Below are 13,178 nucleotides of genomic sequence, written 5' to 3' on the forward strand. Positions count from 1 at the left end.
AGCCTCCCAAGTAGCTGGGACTACAGGTGCCCGCCACAACGCCCGGCCATTTTTTGGTTGCAGCCATCATTGTTGTTTGGCGGGCCGGGCTGGGGATTCGAACCCGCCACCTTAGGTGTATGTGGCTGGCGCCCCAGCCGCCCAAGCCACAGGCGCCGAGCCAGGAAAATGTTGATGTTAGGATCAAGTAGGAGATGGAAGGGTCTCAACCTAGATCCAGAGATGGGCCCTACAAAACACACCACAATGCCCAAGATCCAATCTAAACTCAGGCCCATTTTGGACAGGTAGGTCAAATCCTGGGGCTGAGAAGACAGGCACTGCATCTAGGTGGCACAAAATGCTTCCATCCTGGGAGAGACAAGAATTGGGTCACTTTTAAGCTAGTGACTGGGGTGCTATGGAGTGGGAAAAAGAGAATAGAAGAGAAGCCCTGGAGCATCTCCTAGTGCCAGAAAGTAAGGAATTGCTCAAAAACCCCACAGTAACAGAGGCTATGTCAAAGGGACACAGGTGCCAACATGAAAGATCTCCTAATATCTGAAGTGAAAACAATGTGAGCAACAGTATAAATAACATAGTATTGGACTGTAACACAAAATAAATACAGGCTCAGTGCCTGTAGCACAGTGGTTATGGCGCCAGCCACATACACTGAGACTGGCAGGTTCGAACCCAGCCCAAGCCAGCTAAATAACAATGACACCTCCAACGCCGCCAGGCGTTGTGGTGGGCATCTGTAGTCCCAGCTACTTGGGAGGCTGAGGCAAGAGAAACGTTTAAGCCCAAGAGTTTGAGGTTACTGTGAGCTGTGATGCCATGGTCCGTGAGTGAGACCCCCATCTCCAAAATATATCCAGGCATTGTGGCAGGCACCTGTAGTCCCAGCTACTTGGGAGGCTGAGGCAAGAGAATTGCTTGAGCCCAGGAGTCCGAGGTTGCTGTGAGCTATGACACCACAGCACTCTGTCAGGGGCGAAAAAGTGAGACTCTGTCTCAAAAAAAAAAAAATCTTTATTTGGAATTAGAGGCAGGCTAGATTTGACCTATAGGCCATAGTTTGTCAACCCCTGCACCAAAAGAACAAAAAGAGAAAAATGTAGGGCGGTGCCTGTGGCTCAGTGCATAGGGCCCGTATACTGAGGGTGGCAGGTTCAAACCCGGCCCCAGCCAAACTGCAACAAAAAAATAGCCAGACATTGTGGTAGGCGCCTATGGTTCCAGCTACTCAGGAGGCTGAGGCAAGAGAATCACCTAAGCCCAGGAGTTGGAGGTTGCTGTGAGCTATGTGATGCCCTGGCACTCTACCAAGGGGATAAAGTGAGACTGTCTCTACAAAAAAATAAAAAAAGAGAAAATATAATTTCCAACTCGTAAAGGGGAAAAAGGAATAATAAAAAAATACTTAGTCATCTAAATAAAAGGCAAGAAAGGTGAGAGAAAGAAAAAGTAAAACTGGACAAAATGGGAAGTATAAAGTAAGGGTAGTTTTGGACCAAACATTTGGTAATTACACTAAATGGAAATGAAATACATGCCCCAGTCTTTTTGTTTTAGATGCATCACTTGCAAATAGCACACATATGGATTTCGTTTATTCTGTTTTCAGTATTAAAACAAAAGGATATACAACTATTGAAAATAAAAGAAAGGAAAAGATAAACTGTAAATACCAACCAAAGGAAAATTGCTATGGCAATATTAATGTCAGACAAAATAACTGAAGGGAAAAGTATTACTGGAGACAGAGAGGGTCTGCATAGTGATCATATTGTTTAATTTACCAGGAATGATTATGATTTTAAATAACAAGAATATGTAAATTCACAGACCTCAAAGGAGATATAAATAAATCCATAATCATAGTAGGTGATTGTACATGACTGCCTTTTAAAAAATATATAATCTTTATTTTATTTTTTATCTTGGATTAATGTGAGGGTACAAACAATTAGCCTACACGTTTACATTTGTTAGGTAAAGTCCCTGTTGTAGTTGTGTCCCTTACCTAGGAGATGTGCTGTATACTCTTACATCGTGCTGATTAAGTGGAGCACACCAATCCCCCTTCCTCCTTCCCTCTTCCCCATCCCTCCACCCACCTCAATTTGAATTGAATTGAATTTTTCTCTTGTGTGGGTGTGTATTAGATTGTCTACTGGCTTCATATTAGTATTGAGTACATTGGATGCTTGCTTATCCATTCTTGTGATACCTTACTAAGAAGAATGTGTTTCCAAAAAAAAAAAAAAATGTTTCAACTCCATCCATGAACACGACTATCTTAGTAATTGATGGAGAATCAGACAAAACTTTAGGAATAATATAGACTTGAACATTAAAATTAACAAAATTAACTAAATGGACATATGGAGAAACTAGTTCTATCACTTGCAGAATACATCTTATTTTTAAGCACCAATAGAATTTTTTTAATTGACCATAAACTAGAAATAAAGTCTCAAACATTTCACTCAATTAAAAACATTTAAGATGTACATCCTGACCACAAAGCCACTTTGTTAGATAACTAGAAAATCCCCATATGTCTAGAAATTTAAAAATTAACTTCTAAATAATGTATGGATCAAAGGAGAAATCATTATGGAAATTAGAAAATAGTTGTCACTGAAGGATAAAAATTCTACACGTAACAACTTGTGGAAAGCAGTGAAAGAAATACTGAGGAGAAAACTTGCATCCTCAAATGTACGTAGTAAGAGGAAAGGGCTGACAATGAATGATGCAGACATTCATCGCAAGAAGTTGGAAAAATAGCAGCAAAATAAATCCAGAGAAAATAGAAGTATGGAAATAATAAAGACAAAGGCAGAAGTGATTGAAATGGAAAATAAATACAAGAAGTTTGTTAAAAAGGTTAATAAGGGCCAGGCAGTGACTCATGTTTGGGATTCTAGCACTCTGGGAGGCCCAGGTGGGTGGATTGCCTGAGCTCAGGAGTTTGAGACCAGCCTGAGCAAGAATGAGACGGCATCTCTAAAAATAGCTGGGTGTTGTAGGGGGCACCTGTAGTCCCAGCTACTCAGGAGGCTGAGGCAAGAGAATTGCTCGAGCCCAAGAGTCTGAGGTTGCTGTGAGTTATGACACCACAACACCCTACTGAGGGTGACAAAGTAGGACTATGTCTCAGGAAAAAAAAAAAGAAAGAAAGAAAGAAAAGGGCTTGGCACCTGTAGCTCCGTGGCTAGGGCACCAGCCACATACCCTGGGGCTGGTGGCTTCGAATCCAGCCTGGGCCTGCCAAACGACGACAATTACAACCACAAAATGGCCAGGCGTTGTGGTAGGCGCCTGTAGTCCCAGCTACTTGGGAGGCTGAGGCAAGAAAATCGCTTAAGCCCAAGAGTTTGAGGTTGCTGTGAGCTGTGACACCATAGCACTCTACCCAGGGCGACATAGTGAGACTGTGTCTCAAAAAAAAAAAAAAGATATATATCTATATGCATACATTAGCGATTAGAATACAGCAATTTATTGAAAGGCTAACTGGTCAATTAATTTATGAGAGTGTGTTCTGTCTTTTGTGGTCAGAGAAATTCAAGTTAAAACCACCATAAAGGCGGTGCCTGTGGCTTCGTGCGTAGGGTGCCTGCCCCATATACTGAGGGTGGTGGGTTTGAACCTGGTCCCAGACAAACTGCAACAAAAAATAGCCAGCCAGCTGTTGTGGTGGGCACCTGTAGTCCCAGCTACTCTGGAGGCTGAGGCAAGAGAATTGCCTAAGCCCAAGAGCTGGAGGTTGCTGTGAGCTGTGATGCCACAGCACTCTACTGAGGACGATAAAATGAAACTATTTCTAAAAAAAAAAAAAAAAAAGTAAAGCCACAATGAAATACCATGATCACACAGACCAAATTGGCTAAAATTAAACAGCATGAAAATACCACATGTTGGCAGGAAAACAGAGCAAGAACTACCATTTACCAGTAGGGGAAAAACACACTGACCTAAGCCCTTTGGAAGACAATTTGGTACTGTCTGCTAAGGTTTGTTACACATAACCTATATTAGCGATTCCATTTCCAAGTAGTCACCCTAGAACTGGGATTCTCAAAGTGATTCCTATACCAACAGTACCAGCATCACCTGGAAACTTAGAAATACCAAATCTTGGGCTCCACTCAAACCTACTCAACCAGCAATTGCAGGGTAATGCTCAGCAATCTGGGTTGTAACAAACATTCCACAGGATTCTGATGCATGCTAAAGTTTAAGGCTTGGCACCTGTAGCTCAGCGGCTAGGGTGCTGTCTACATACACTGGGGCTGGCAGGTTGGAACCTGGCCGGGGCTTGACAAACAACAATGACAACTATAACAACAAAAAATAGCCAGGTCAACGTTGTGGTGGTCTGGCACCTGTAGTACCAGCTACTTAGAAGGCTGAGGCAAGGGAATCACTTAAGCCCAAGAGTTTGAGGTTGCTGTGAACTGTGATGCCAGGGTACTCTACCGAGGTTGACATAGTGAGACTCTGTCTCAAAAAAATAAATAAATAGGGCAGCGCCTGTGGCACAAGGAGTAGGGCGCCGGCCCCATATACCTCGGGTGGTGGGTTTGAACCCAGCCCCAGCCAAAACTGCAAAAAAAAAATAAATAAATAAAAATAAATAAATAAATAAAATAAAGCTTAAGAGTCTCACTTTATTGTCCAGGCTAAAGTGCCATGGTGTCAGTCCAGCTCACAGCAACCTCAAACTCCTGGGTTCAAGTGATCCTCCTGCTTCAGCCTCTCAAGTAGCTGGGACTACAGGCATCCACCACAATGCCTAGCTAATGTTTTTCTATTTTAAGTAGGAGACAGGAGCTCACTTTTGCTCAGGCTGGTTTTGAATTCCTGAGCTCAAGGGATCCACCGCCTTGGCCTCCCAGGGTTAGGATCACAGGCATGAACCACCACACCTAGCTGACAAGGATGTTTTCAACACTTTTATGATAGCCAAACACTGAAAATAAGCCAAATGTTCATCAATATCATAATGGATAAATCTGTTATGGAATAGTTATAGTATAATAAAATAACAAAAATGAATGAATCATAGCTCTACAAAATGGCATGGCTGACTTTCTCAACCACAATGGCGAGTAAATGTTTAACAAACGGAGAATACATTTTTAATATATAAATAAAGGGTCTTGTTGAACTGTACATATATGTTTTAAGAACCCAAAACTGTACATTCAGGCCTTATCTTTTCTTAGGGCTCCAGGCTGGCATGTAACTGTCACATAGTGTGTACTCAGTTTATATGACAGACCTCATCCTTTTTTTTTTTTGAGACAGAGTCTCACTTTGTCACCCTTGGTAGAGTGCCGTAGTGTCATAGCTCACAGCAATCTCAAACTCTTGGGCTTAAGCGATTCCCTTGCCTTAGCCTGCCAAGTTGCTGGGACTCCAGGTGCCCACCACAATGCCCGGCTATTTTTAGAGGCCAAGGTCTTGCTCTGGCTCAGGCTGGTCTCAAAACTGTGAGAGCTCAGCACAATCCACATGCCTTGGCCTCCCAAGTGCTGGGATTACAGGCATATGTCACAGATCTCACGTTTTAGCATCTACAGAGTATTTCTAATATGAGTTAGATCGTATTTCTTTAATCACTTCCTTTTTGATGGGTTTTTCTAGATTATTTAGGCTGCCCCTATAGACTGAAAATTGTATGAAGTGAGAGATTGCTATTCAATAATTCATCAAATTGCTTTTCCAGACTAACTTCCCTGTAAGAAAAAATAAGGCCCGGGGCAGTTTCACTAATCTTTGTTAGAACATTAATTGATTCCTTGTAAATTTTTGTTTACTATAAATTAATCCTAGAGAACCCAGTCAACTCTGGATGTAATGACAGAATAAATGTTCTAGACTTAAAAAATCAGACTGTAGATTCTGGGATACATTGATCCTCTAAGGTCATTTAATCTCCCTCTATAACATCTCATCTCTATCTTGATGCACCAGCAGCTAAGAAAAGAGTCAAGCCTTGGACTTAGGAAACAATATCTCTCAAATTCCCTGAAAGTACCTACTTCAAATATCCTAGTGCTCTTAAATCTGTTGGTTTGGGACATGTGACACCATAGTTGGACCTCTAGGGAGTGAGACTCTAGAGAAAATGCCTGTAGAGCAGAAAAGGCCACTTGAAAAGCCTACGCCTTTAAAACCTTGCCTCTATACTCCCTACTTAATGACAAGCTGTCCAGCTCAATCCTAGAAAGAGACATGAAGGAGCTCTTCCCTGAGCTCTGGCTGTTGGTGCAGTAGAGAGGAGACTTAAGCAGCATGCACATTGGCTGGATCCTGTCGGATTTGCCTTGGAATGCCCATTGTGATGTCATATGGAGTCACAGCCTTGAGGCAGAAAACTCTGGCTGAGAGAGGCATGGGTTTTAGTGATGGCACCAATTTGGGAGCTGGCCATCCCATTGCCGTCGTATGTCAGCCTTCTACTATCATTTGGTTTCCTTGTTTTTGGGCTTTGGGTGTTATTTTCTGGAAATCGAGACTGGAAGCAAGTGGCAGCCAAGGCAGACTCAGAGGTATGTGAGGCAACCCTCCCTTGAAGCTCCCTGCTCCCTGACCCCGAAGGCCATAGAAACTTCTTCACTGTGGGCCATGGGAGGAAAAGGTTGAGGGAAGGATTTGGATAGGGAGTTGAGACAAAAGCCCATGGTTGCCTTCCTATAGGTCACTTTAAATGCTTTTTCCTACAAAGTTTGAGCACCTATATGTATGGCAGTGTACTAGATACTGTGGAAGAATGAAACACTATCCCCATTATCTAGAAGCTCACAGTGAAGTGGTGGAGACAGGCAGATAAATACTCAACTTTGAGGAAAGAGAATGGGATGAGTTCATAGAGGTACATAGAAGTCTGGCTAAAGACTCGGGAAGTGGAGTAGTTTGAACTAGGGGGATCTATAAAATGCCTTGTGGGAGAGCTCAGGTTTGAGTTTTACTTTAAAGGAAGGGCAGGATCTTGAACATGGATAGAATGGATAGAGTAGGGTGGTGGAAGACTTTCTGAAAAGAGGGAATATATCAGGAAAGGGCATAGAAAGGAGAAGAGTGTTGGAGGTGTTCAAGACACCAGTCTGGATGAAGAGTAGAAGTGTAGGGAACTTAGAGAGAAAAAAGGTTGGATAGTTGACAGAATTCACATCATGGAGAATTTTGAATACCAGGCTGAACACTTGTATAAATACACTTCTGTGTGCAATGGAAAGACATCAAAGATTTTAAGGCCAGATAAAATGTGCTCACATTTGTGCCCTAAAGCAGTGTTTCTCAAACTTTAATGTGCATATGAATCACCTGCGGATCTTGGTAAAGATCGCAGATCTGGGATAGGAATTGAGATTTTGCATTTCTAACAAGCTCCTGGGTAATGCTGCTGCTGCTGGGTAGAGGATCATACTTTGAGTGAGGCTTTAAATAACGCCAGTAAGTTTGTATGGTAGTTCTTTTGCATAGCTAAGCTAATGGCTTGATGGGAAGTGGGGAGGAAATAAAAGAATTGGAGCAATAAGATGGAAAACTGAACATGGATTCATTCCCCCCAAATGTTTATCATGTACTGCCACCTCCATTTACTACGGATACAGCAATAAATAGAAGAGGCAAAGATCTCTGCTCTTTGGGATGTGAAGCGGGTATACTGGGGTGAAAGTTTGTATGTAGGAGGAAGAGGAAGGGATTGAGTCTGTTTTACCTGATGTAAAGAGTTTATTTTGAGAATTATCATCATTTCCTATGAGGACTACATTCATCTTTCTATCCTCAGGGTCTAGGAAACTTCCTGGAATATAGTAAGTGCTCCATATATGTCTGTGAAATGAATAAATGACTTCTCAATTTTAACCCCAAATGATCATGGTATTTTAAACAACACAGGAAACTTTAGACAGGAAAAGTAGTGAATGTGGGGTGGCGCCTGTGGCTCAGTGGGTAGGGTGCCGGCCCCATATACTGGGGGGGGGGGGGTTTGGTTCAAACCCGGTCCGGCCAAACTACAACAAAAAAATAGGTGGGTGTTGGGCCGGCACCTATAATCCCAGCTACTTGGGAGAATCGCCTAGGTCTAGGAGTTGGAGGTTGCTGTGAGCTGTGTGACACCATGGCACTCTACCGAGGGTGATAGGGTGACACTCTGTCTCTAGGAAAAAAAAAAAGTAGTGAGTGTGGTGGGAGGCAGAAAATGAATGTTGCATTGGAAATGCTTATAAATGTTATGTGGAGATATTCATTAAGCAGCTCAAATTAATGGCCTAGACTTGTGCTGTCCAATCTGGTATCCACTAGCCACATGTGGCCATTTAAGTGTAAATTAATTAAATTTTTAAATTCAGTTCCTCTTTTGCACTAGCTCCATTTCAAATGCTCACATGTGGCTAAAAGCAAGACAACTATAGAATATTTCCATGATCATAGAAAAATCTATTGGACAGTGCTAGCCTAGACTCTAGGTCTTTTTTTTTTTTTTAAGAGACAGAGTCTCACTTTATCCTTCTTTGTAGAGTGCTGTGGCGTCACAGCTCACAGCAACCTCCAACTCCTGGGCTTAGGTGATTCTCTTGCCTCAGCCTCCCAAGTAGCTGGTACTACAGGCACCCGCCGCAACGCCTGGCTATTTTTTGCTGCAGTTTAAACCCTCCACCCTCAGTATATGGGGCTGGTGCCCTACCCACTGAGGGCCAGGTGCTGCCCAGACTCTAGGTCTTGAAGACAGATATGACTATTGATATACACAGATTGGACCACGAAGTCTTTTCAATTGTTTTCTCAGAATTATCTTTCTTTTGTTTCTATTTTTTTACATTTCAGATTAATGTGAGGGTATAAACAATTAGGTTGCAATGTTTGCATTTGTTAGGTAGAGTCCTATTGTAGTTGTGTCGTGCCATATACCCTTACATTGTACCCATTAAGTGGAAGCATGCCAATCTCTCTTTCCCCTTCCCCCTAACTTGAATTGAATTAAGTTTTTCTCTTATGTGAGTGTGTGGTAGATCATCTCTTGGCTTTATTTTGAGTACATTGGATACTTGCTTTTCTATTCTTGTGATACTTTAGTAAGAAGAATATATTTCAAGGCTTGGTGCCTGCAGTTAAATACTTAAGACACCGGCCACATGCACCAGGGCTGGAGGGTTAGAACCCATCCCAAACCTACTAAACAAACAAACAAATAACAAAAAAAGTAGCCAGGTGTTGTGGCAGGTGCCTGTAGTCCCAGCTATTTGGGAGTCTGAGGCAAAAGAATCGCTTTAGCCCCCAAATTGGAGGTTGCTATGAGCTGTGACGCCATAGCATTCTACCAAGGGCGACATAGTGTGACCCTGTCTCAAAAATGAACAAAAGATGTATTTCACCTCTGTCCAGGTTAATACATAAGATATAAAGTCCCCATCATTTTTATGGCTGAATATTAATCTGTAGTATACATATACCACAGTTTATTAAGCTATTCCTGGGTTAATGGGCATTGAGGTTGTTGCCACATCTTGGCAATTCCAAACTGAGCTGTGCAATCTAGTGCAGATGTCCCTATGATAAAATGATTTTTTTTCTTCTGGGTAGATACCTAGTAGTGGGATTTCAGGGTCAAATGGGAGGTCTAATTTGAGTTCTTTGAGGATTCTCTATACTTCTTTCCAAAGAGGCTGTATCAGTTTGCAGTTCCACCAACAGTGTAAAAGTGTTCCCTTTTCTCCACATCCACACCAGCATCTGCAACTTTGTGACTTTGTTATGTGGGCTATTCTCACTGGGGTTAGGTGATATCTCAGGGTGGTTTTGATTTGCATTTCTCTGATGATTAAGGATGATGGGTATTTTTTCATATGTTTGTTAGTCATTTGTCTATCTTCCTCAGAGAAGGTTCTGTTCATGACTCATATCCAGTGAAAGATGGGATTGTATTTTGTGTGTGTGTGTGTGACAGAGTCTTATTACGTCACCCTCGGTAGAGTGCCGTGGCATTACAGCTCACAGCAACCTCTAATTCTTGGATTTAAGCGATTCTCTTGCCTCAGCCTTCCGAGTCGCTGGGACTACAGGTGCCCAACACAAGGTCTGGCTATTTTGTTTCAGTTGTCATTGTTGTTTAGTAGGCCGGGGCTGGGCTCGAACCTACCAGCTTCAGTGTATGTGGCCAGCACCCCACTCACTGAGCCACAGGCGCTGCCCTGTTTGTAATTTTTTTGTTGATTTGAGTTCTCTATAGGTTCTAGTTATCAACCCTTTGTCAGATTTGTAACATGCTAATATCTTTTCCCATTCTGAAGGTTGTCTATTTACTTTAGAATCATCTTTCAAATTTGGCAATCTAGATCCAATGTTATTTAATCTTAACTAGAACCTCACCTCTTGAAACACAGTCTCCTAACTGTTCTACAACATTTTCTAGCCTGGAACACAGAATCTGCCTGTACAAAAGGAAAAGACAACACACACAAAACCCCCAAAGCTAACTGTGTCACTCTGCTAAAAGTAACTAAACACACTATCTCAGGTCCCTACTGCCTGCAGAAACATTTCCCAAACATTTTTGATTCTCAAGCTTCTTGCACTGTCATAATTTTTCAACCTCCTTAGGAATTTAAAAACTATTTTGTCCAGTTTTTATAACATATAAGTTATTTCAGATAAATAATATTTTATTTTTAAAATAGTATGTTTTGGCTGAGTACAGTGGCTCGTGCTTGTAGTCCTAGCACTCTTGGAGGATGAAGTGGGTGAATAGCCTGAGTAAGAGTGAGACCCTATCTCTACTAAAAATAGAAAATTTTGGCTCAGCGCCTATAGCTCAACCAGCTAAGGCGTCAGCCACGTACACCTAAGGTGGCGGGTTCGAATCCCCAGCCCGGACCCGCCAAACAACAATGATGGCTGCAACCAAAAAATAGCCGGGCGTTGTGGCGGGCGCCTGTGGTCCCAGCTACTTGGGAGGCGGAGGCAAGAGCTACTTGGGAGGCGGAGGCAAGAGACTCGCTTGAGCCCAGGAGTTGGAGGTTGCTGTGAGCTGTAATGCCACGGCACTCTACCCAGGGGGACAGCTTGAGGCTCTGTCTCAAAAAAAAAAAAAAAAAAAAAAAAAAAAGAAAATTTTCAAACTTGAATACCAGAAAGGGCAAGTACAAGAAATACATGTATTTCTTACCTGCATCAAATATAACCTTGCTCGAGCCTCCCATGACCTAGATGGATTTAAAAAAAAAGTAATGTCAGTTTTTCCTCCCCAGCCTTTGTGTTATATAAGAATTCCAGGCCAGGCACGTTGGCTCACACCTGTAATCCTAGCACTCTGCGGGGTCAAGGCAGGTGGATTGCTTGAGGTCATGAGTTCGAGACCTGCGTGAACAAGAGTGAGACTCCGTCTCTACTAAAAATAGAAAAACTAGCCAGGCATTGTGGTGAGTGGCTGGAGTCCCCACTACTGGTGAGGCTGAGGCAAGAAGATCGCTTGAGCCTGAGTCAGAGGTTGCTTTGAGCTATGATGCCGCAGGGTACTCTAACTAGGGTGACTCTGTCTCATAAAAAAAAAAAAATTTCAGACTTTGTAAAGTTTATCCAGAATAGCAGAGGGTCAGCTCAGACCTTTAAGCCTTCGGGAATAGCTGTTGCTTTTCTTCTTTGCCATCTGAAGGCAAAAATTGTGGCTCAATAATTCTGTGCCAACCTTGGCCACAGAGACCTCTGCTAAGGCCTCCAAACTGCTGCACTTGAACTTGCAACACCAGGAGGCCTAAATCCATCAGACTCAGCTTTGGTGTGTTTTCCTGGGGCCAGGGAGACAGCTCCAGTCCCCAAAGCACTAAACAGGAACCCCCTGGCAACTTCAGCCTTAAATCCGACTCAGATCTAGACTTATATGAGTGCTTTTAGATTCCTGTCAATTTTTTCAGCCCTAAAAAATTAACTCCCTGCTGTGTATTAGAAGAACTAAGAATTGAGAACAAAGGCCTGGCTACCTTGCTTGGTAAGGGGAAACCTGAATCTAGTTTCTTTCTCAATAGGATGAGGCAATAAAAACACAGTATGGTATAAATTATTTAAAAGGTCATTCTGCTACATAAAACAATATTTCTTTTCTTTTCCTTTCTTTTTTTTTTAAGAGACATTTGTCACCCTCGGTAGAGTGTTATGGCATCACAGCTCACGGCAACATTTCTTATTATGTGTTTTTGTAAGAAAAGATTTCTATCAACAAATACATTTTTCGACTTGGCACCCGTGGCTTAAGTGGCTAAGGCACCAGCCACATACACCTGAGCTGGTAGGTTCAAATCCAGCCTGGGCCGACCAAACAACAATGATGGTTGCACCCCACCCCACCCCCCCAAAAAGATAGCCGGGCGTTGTGGTGGGCGCCTGTAGTCCTAGCTACTTGGGAGGCAGAGGCAGGAGAATAGCTTGAGACCAGGAGGTGGAGGTTGCTGTGAGCTGTGATGCCACAGTACTCTACCCAGGGCAACAGCTTGAGGCTCTGTCTCAAAACAAAACAAAAAAAAAAACAGAAACAAACACATTTTTCAGTGTGGTATACTTATGTACAATAAAATGCACAGATGGGGTGGATTGGGGTCACAGTAAATGACACACCTTTTGGGGGTGAGACTCAATTGTGAGAGGGAATTTACCTGACAAATGCAATCAGTGTAAACTAATTCTTTGTACCCTCAACGAATCCCAAACGATAATAAAAAAAAAAAGAAATACTTTTCTCTTAAGTCTTGGAAAATTTTAAAATGCCTTAGTTATTCCCCATTTCCTTAAAATTTAGACATTAAAGCCATTATGATTGCAAAAAAAATACATAGATTTTGGGCAGCACCCATAGCTCAGAGGGTAGGGAGTTGGCCACATACACCAAGGCTGGTGGGTTCAAACTGGGCCCTGGGCCAGCTAAAATAACAACAACAAAAAATAGCTGGGAGTTATGGCAGGTGCCTATAGTCCCAGCTACTTGGGAGGCTGAGGCAAGAGAATCGCTTAAGTCCAAGAGTTGGAGGTTGCTGTGAGTTGTGACGCCACAGCACTCTACTGAGGGCGAGGACGACAGCTTGAGACTCTGTCTCAAAAGAAACCCTAAAACAAACAAACAAAAAAGCATAGATCTTAAGTGTATAGTATGATGAATTTTGTTAAATTTATAGACCTATGTA

This window comes from Otolemur garnettii, unplaced genomic scaffold (genome assembly GCF_000181295.1).
Source record: "Otolemur garnettii isolate 467f Iridium unplaced genomic scaffold, OtoGar3 scaffold00022, whole genome shotgun sequence".
Classification (NCBI taxonomy): Eukaryota; Metazoa; Chordata; class Mammalia; order Primates; family Galagidae; genus Otolemur; species Otolemur garnettii.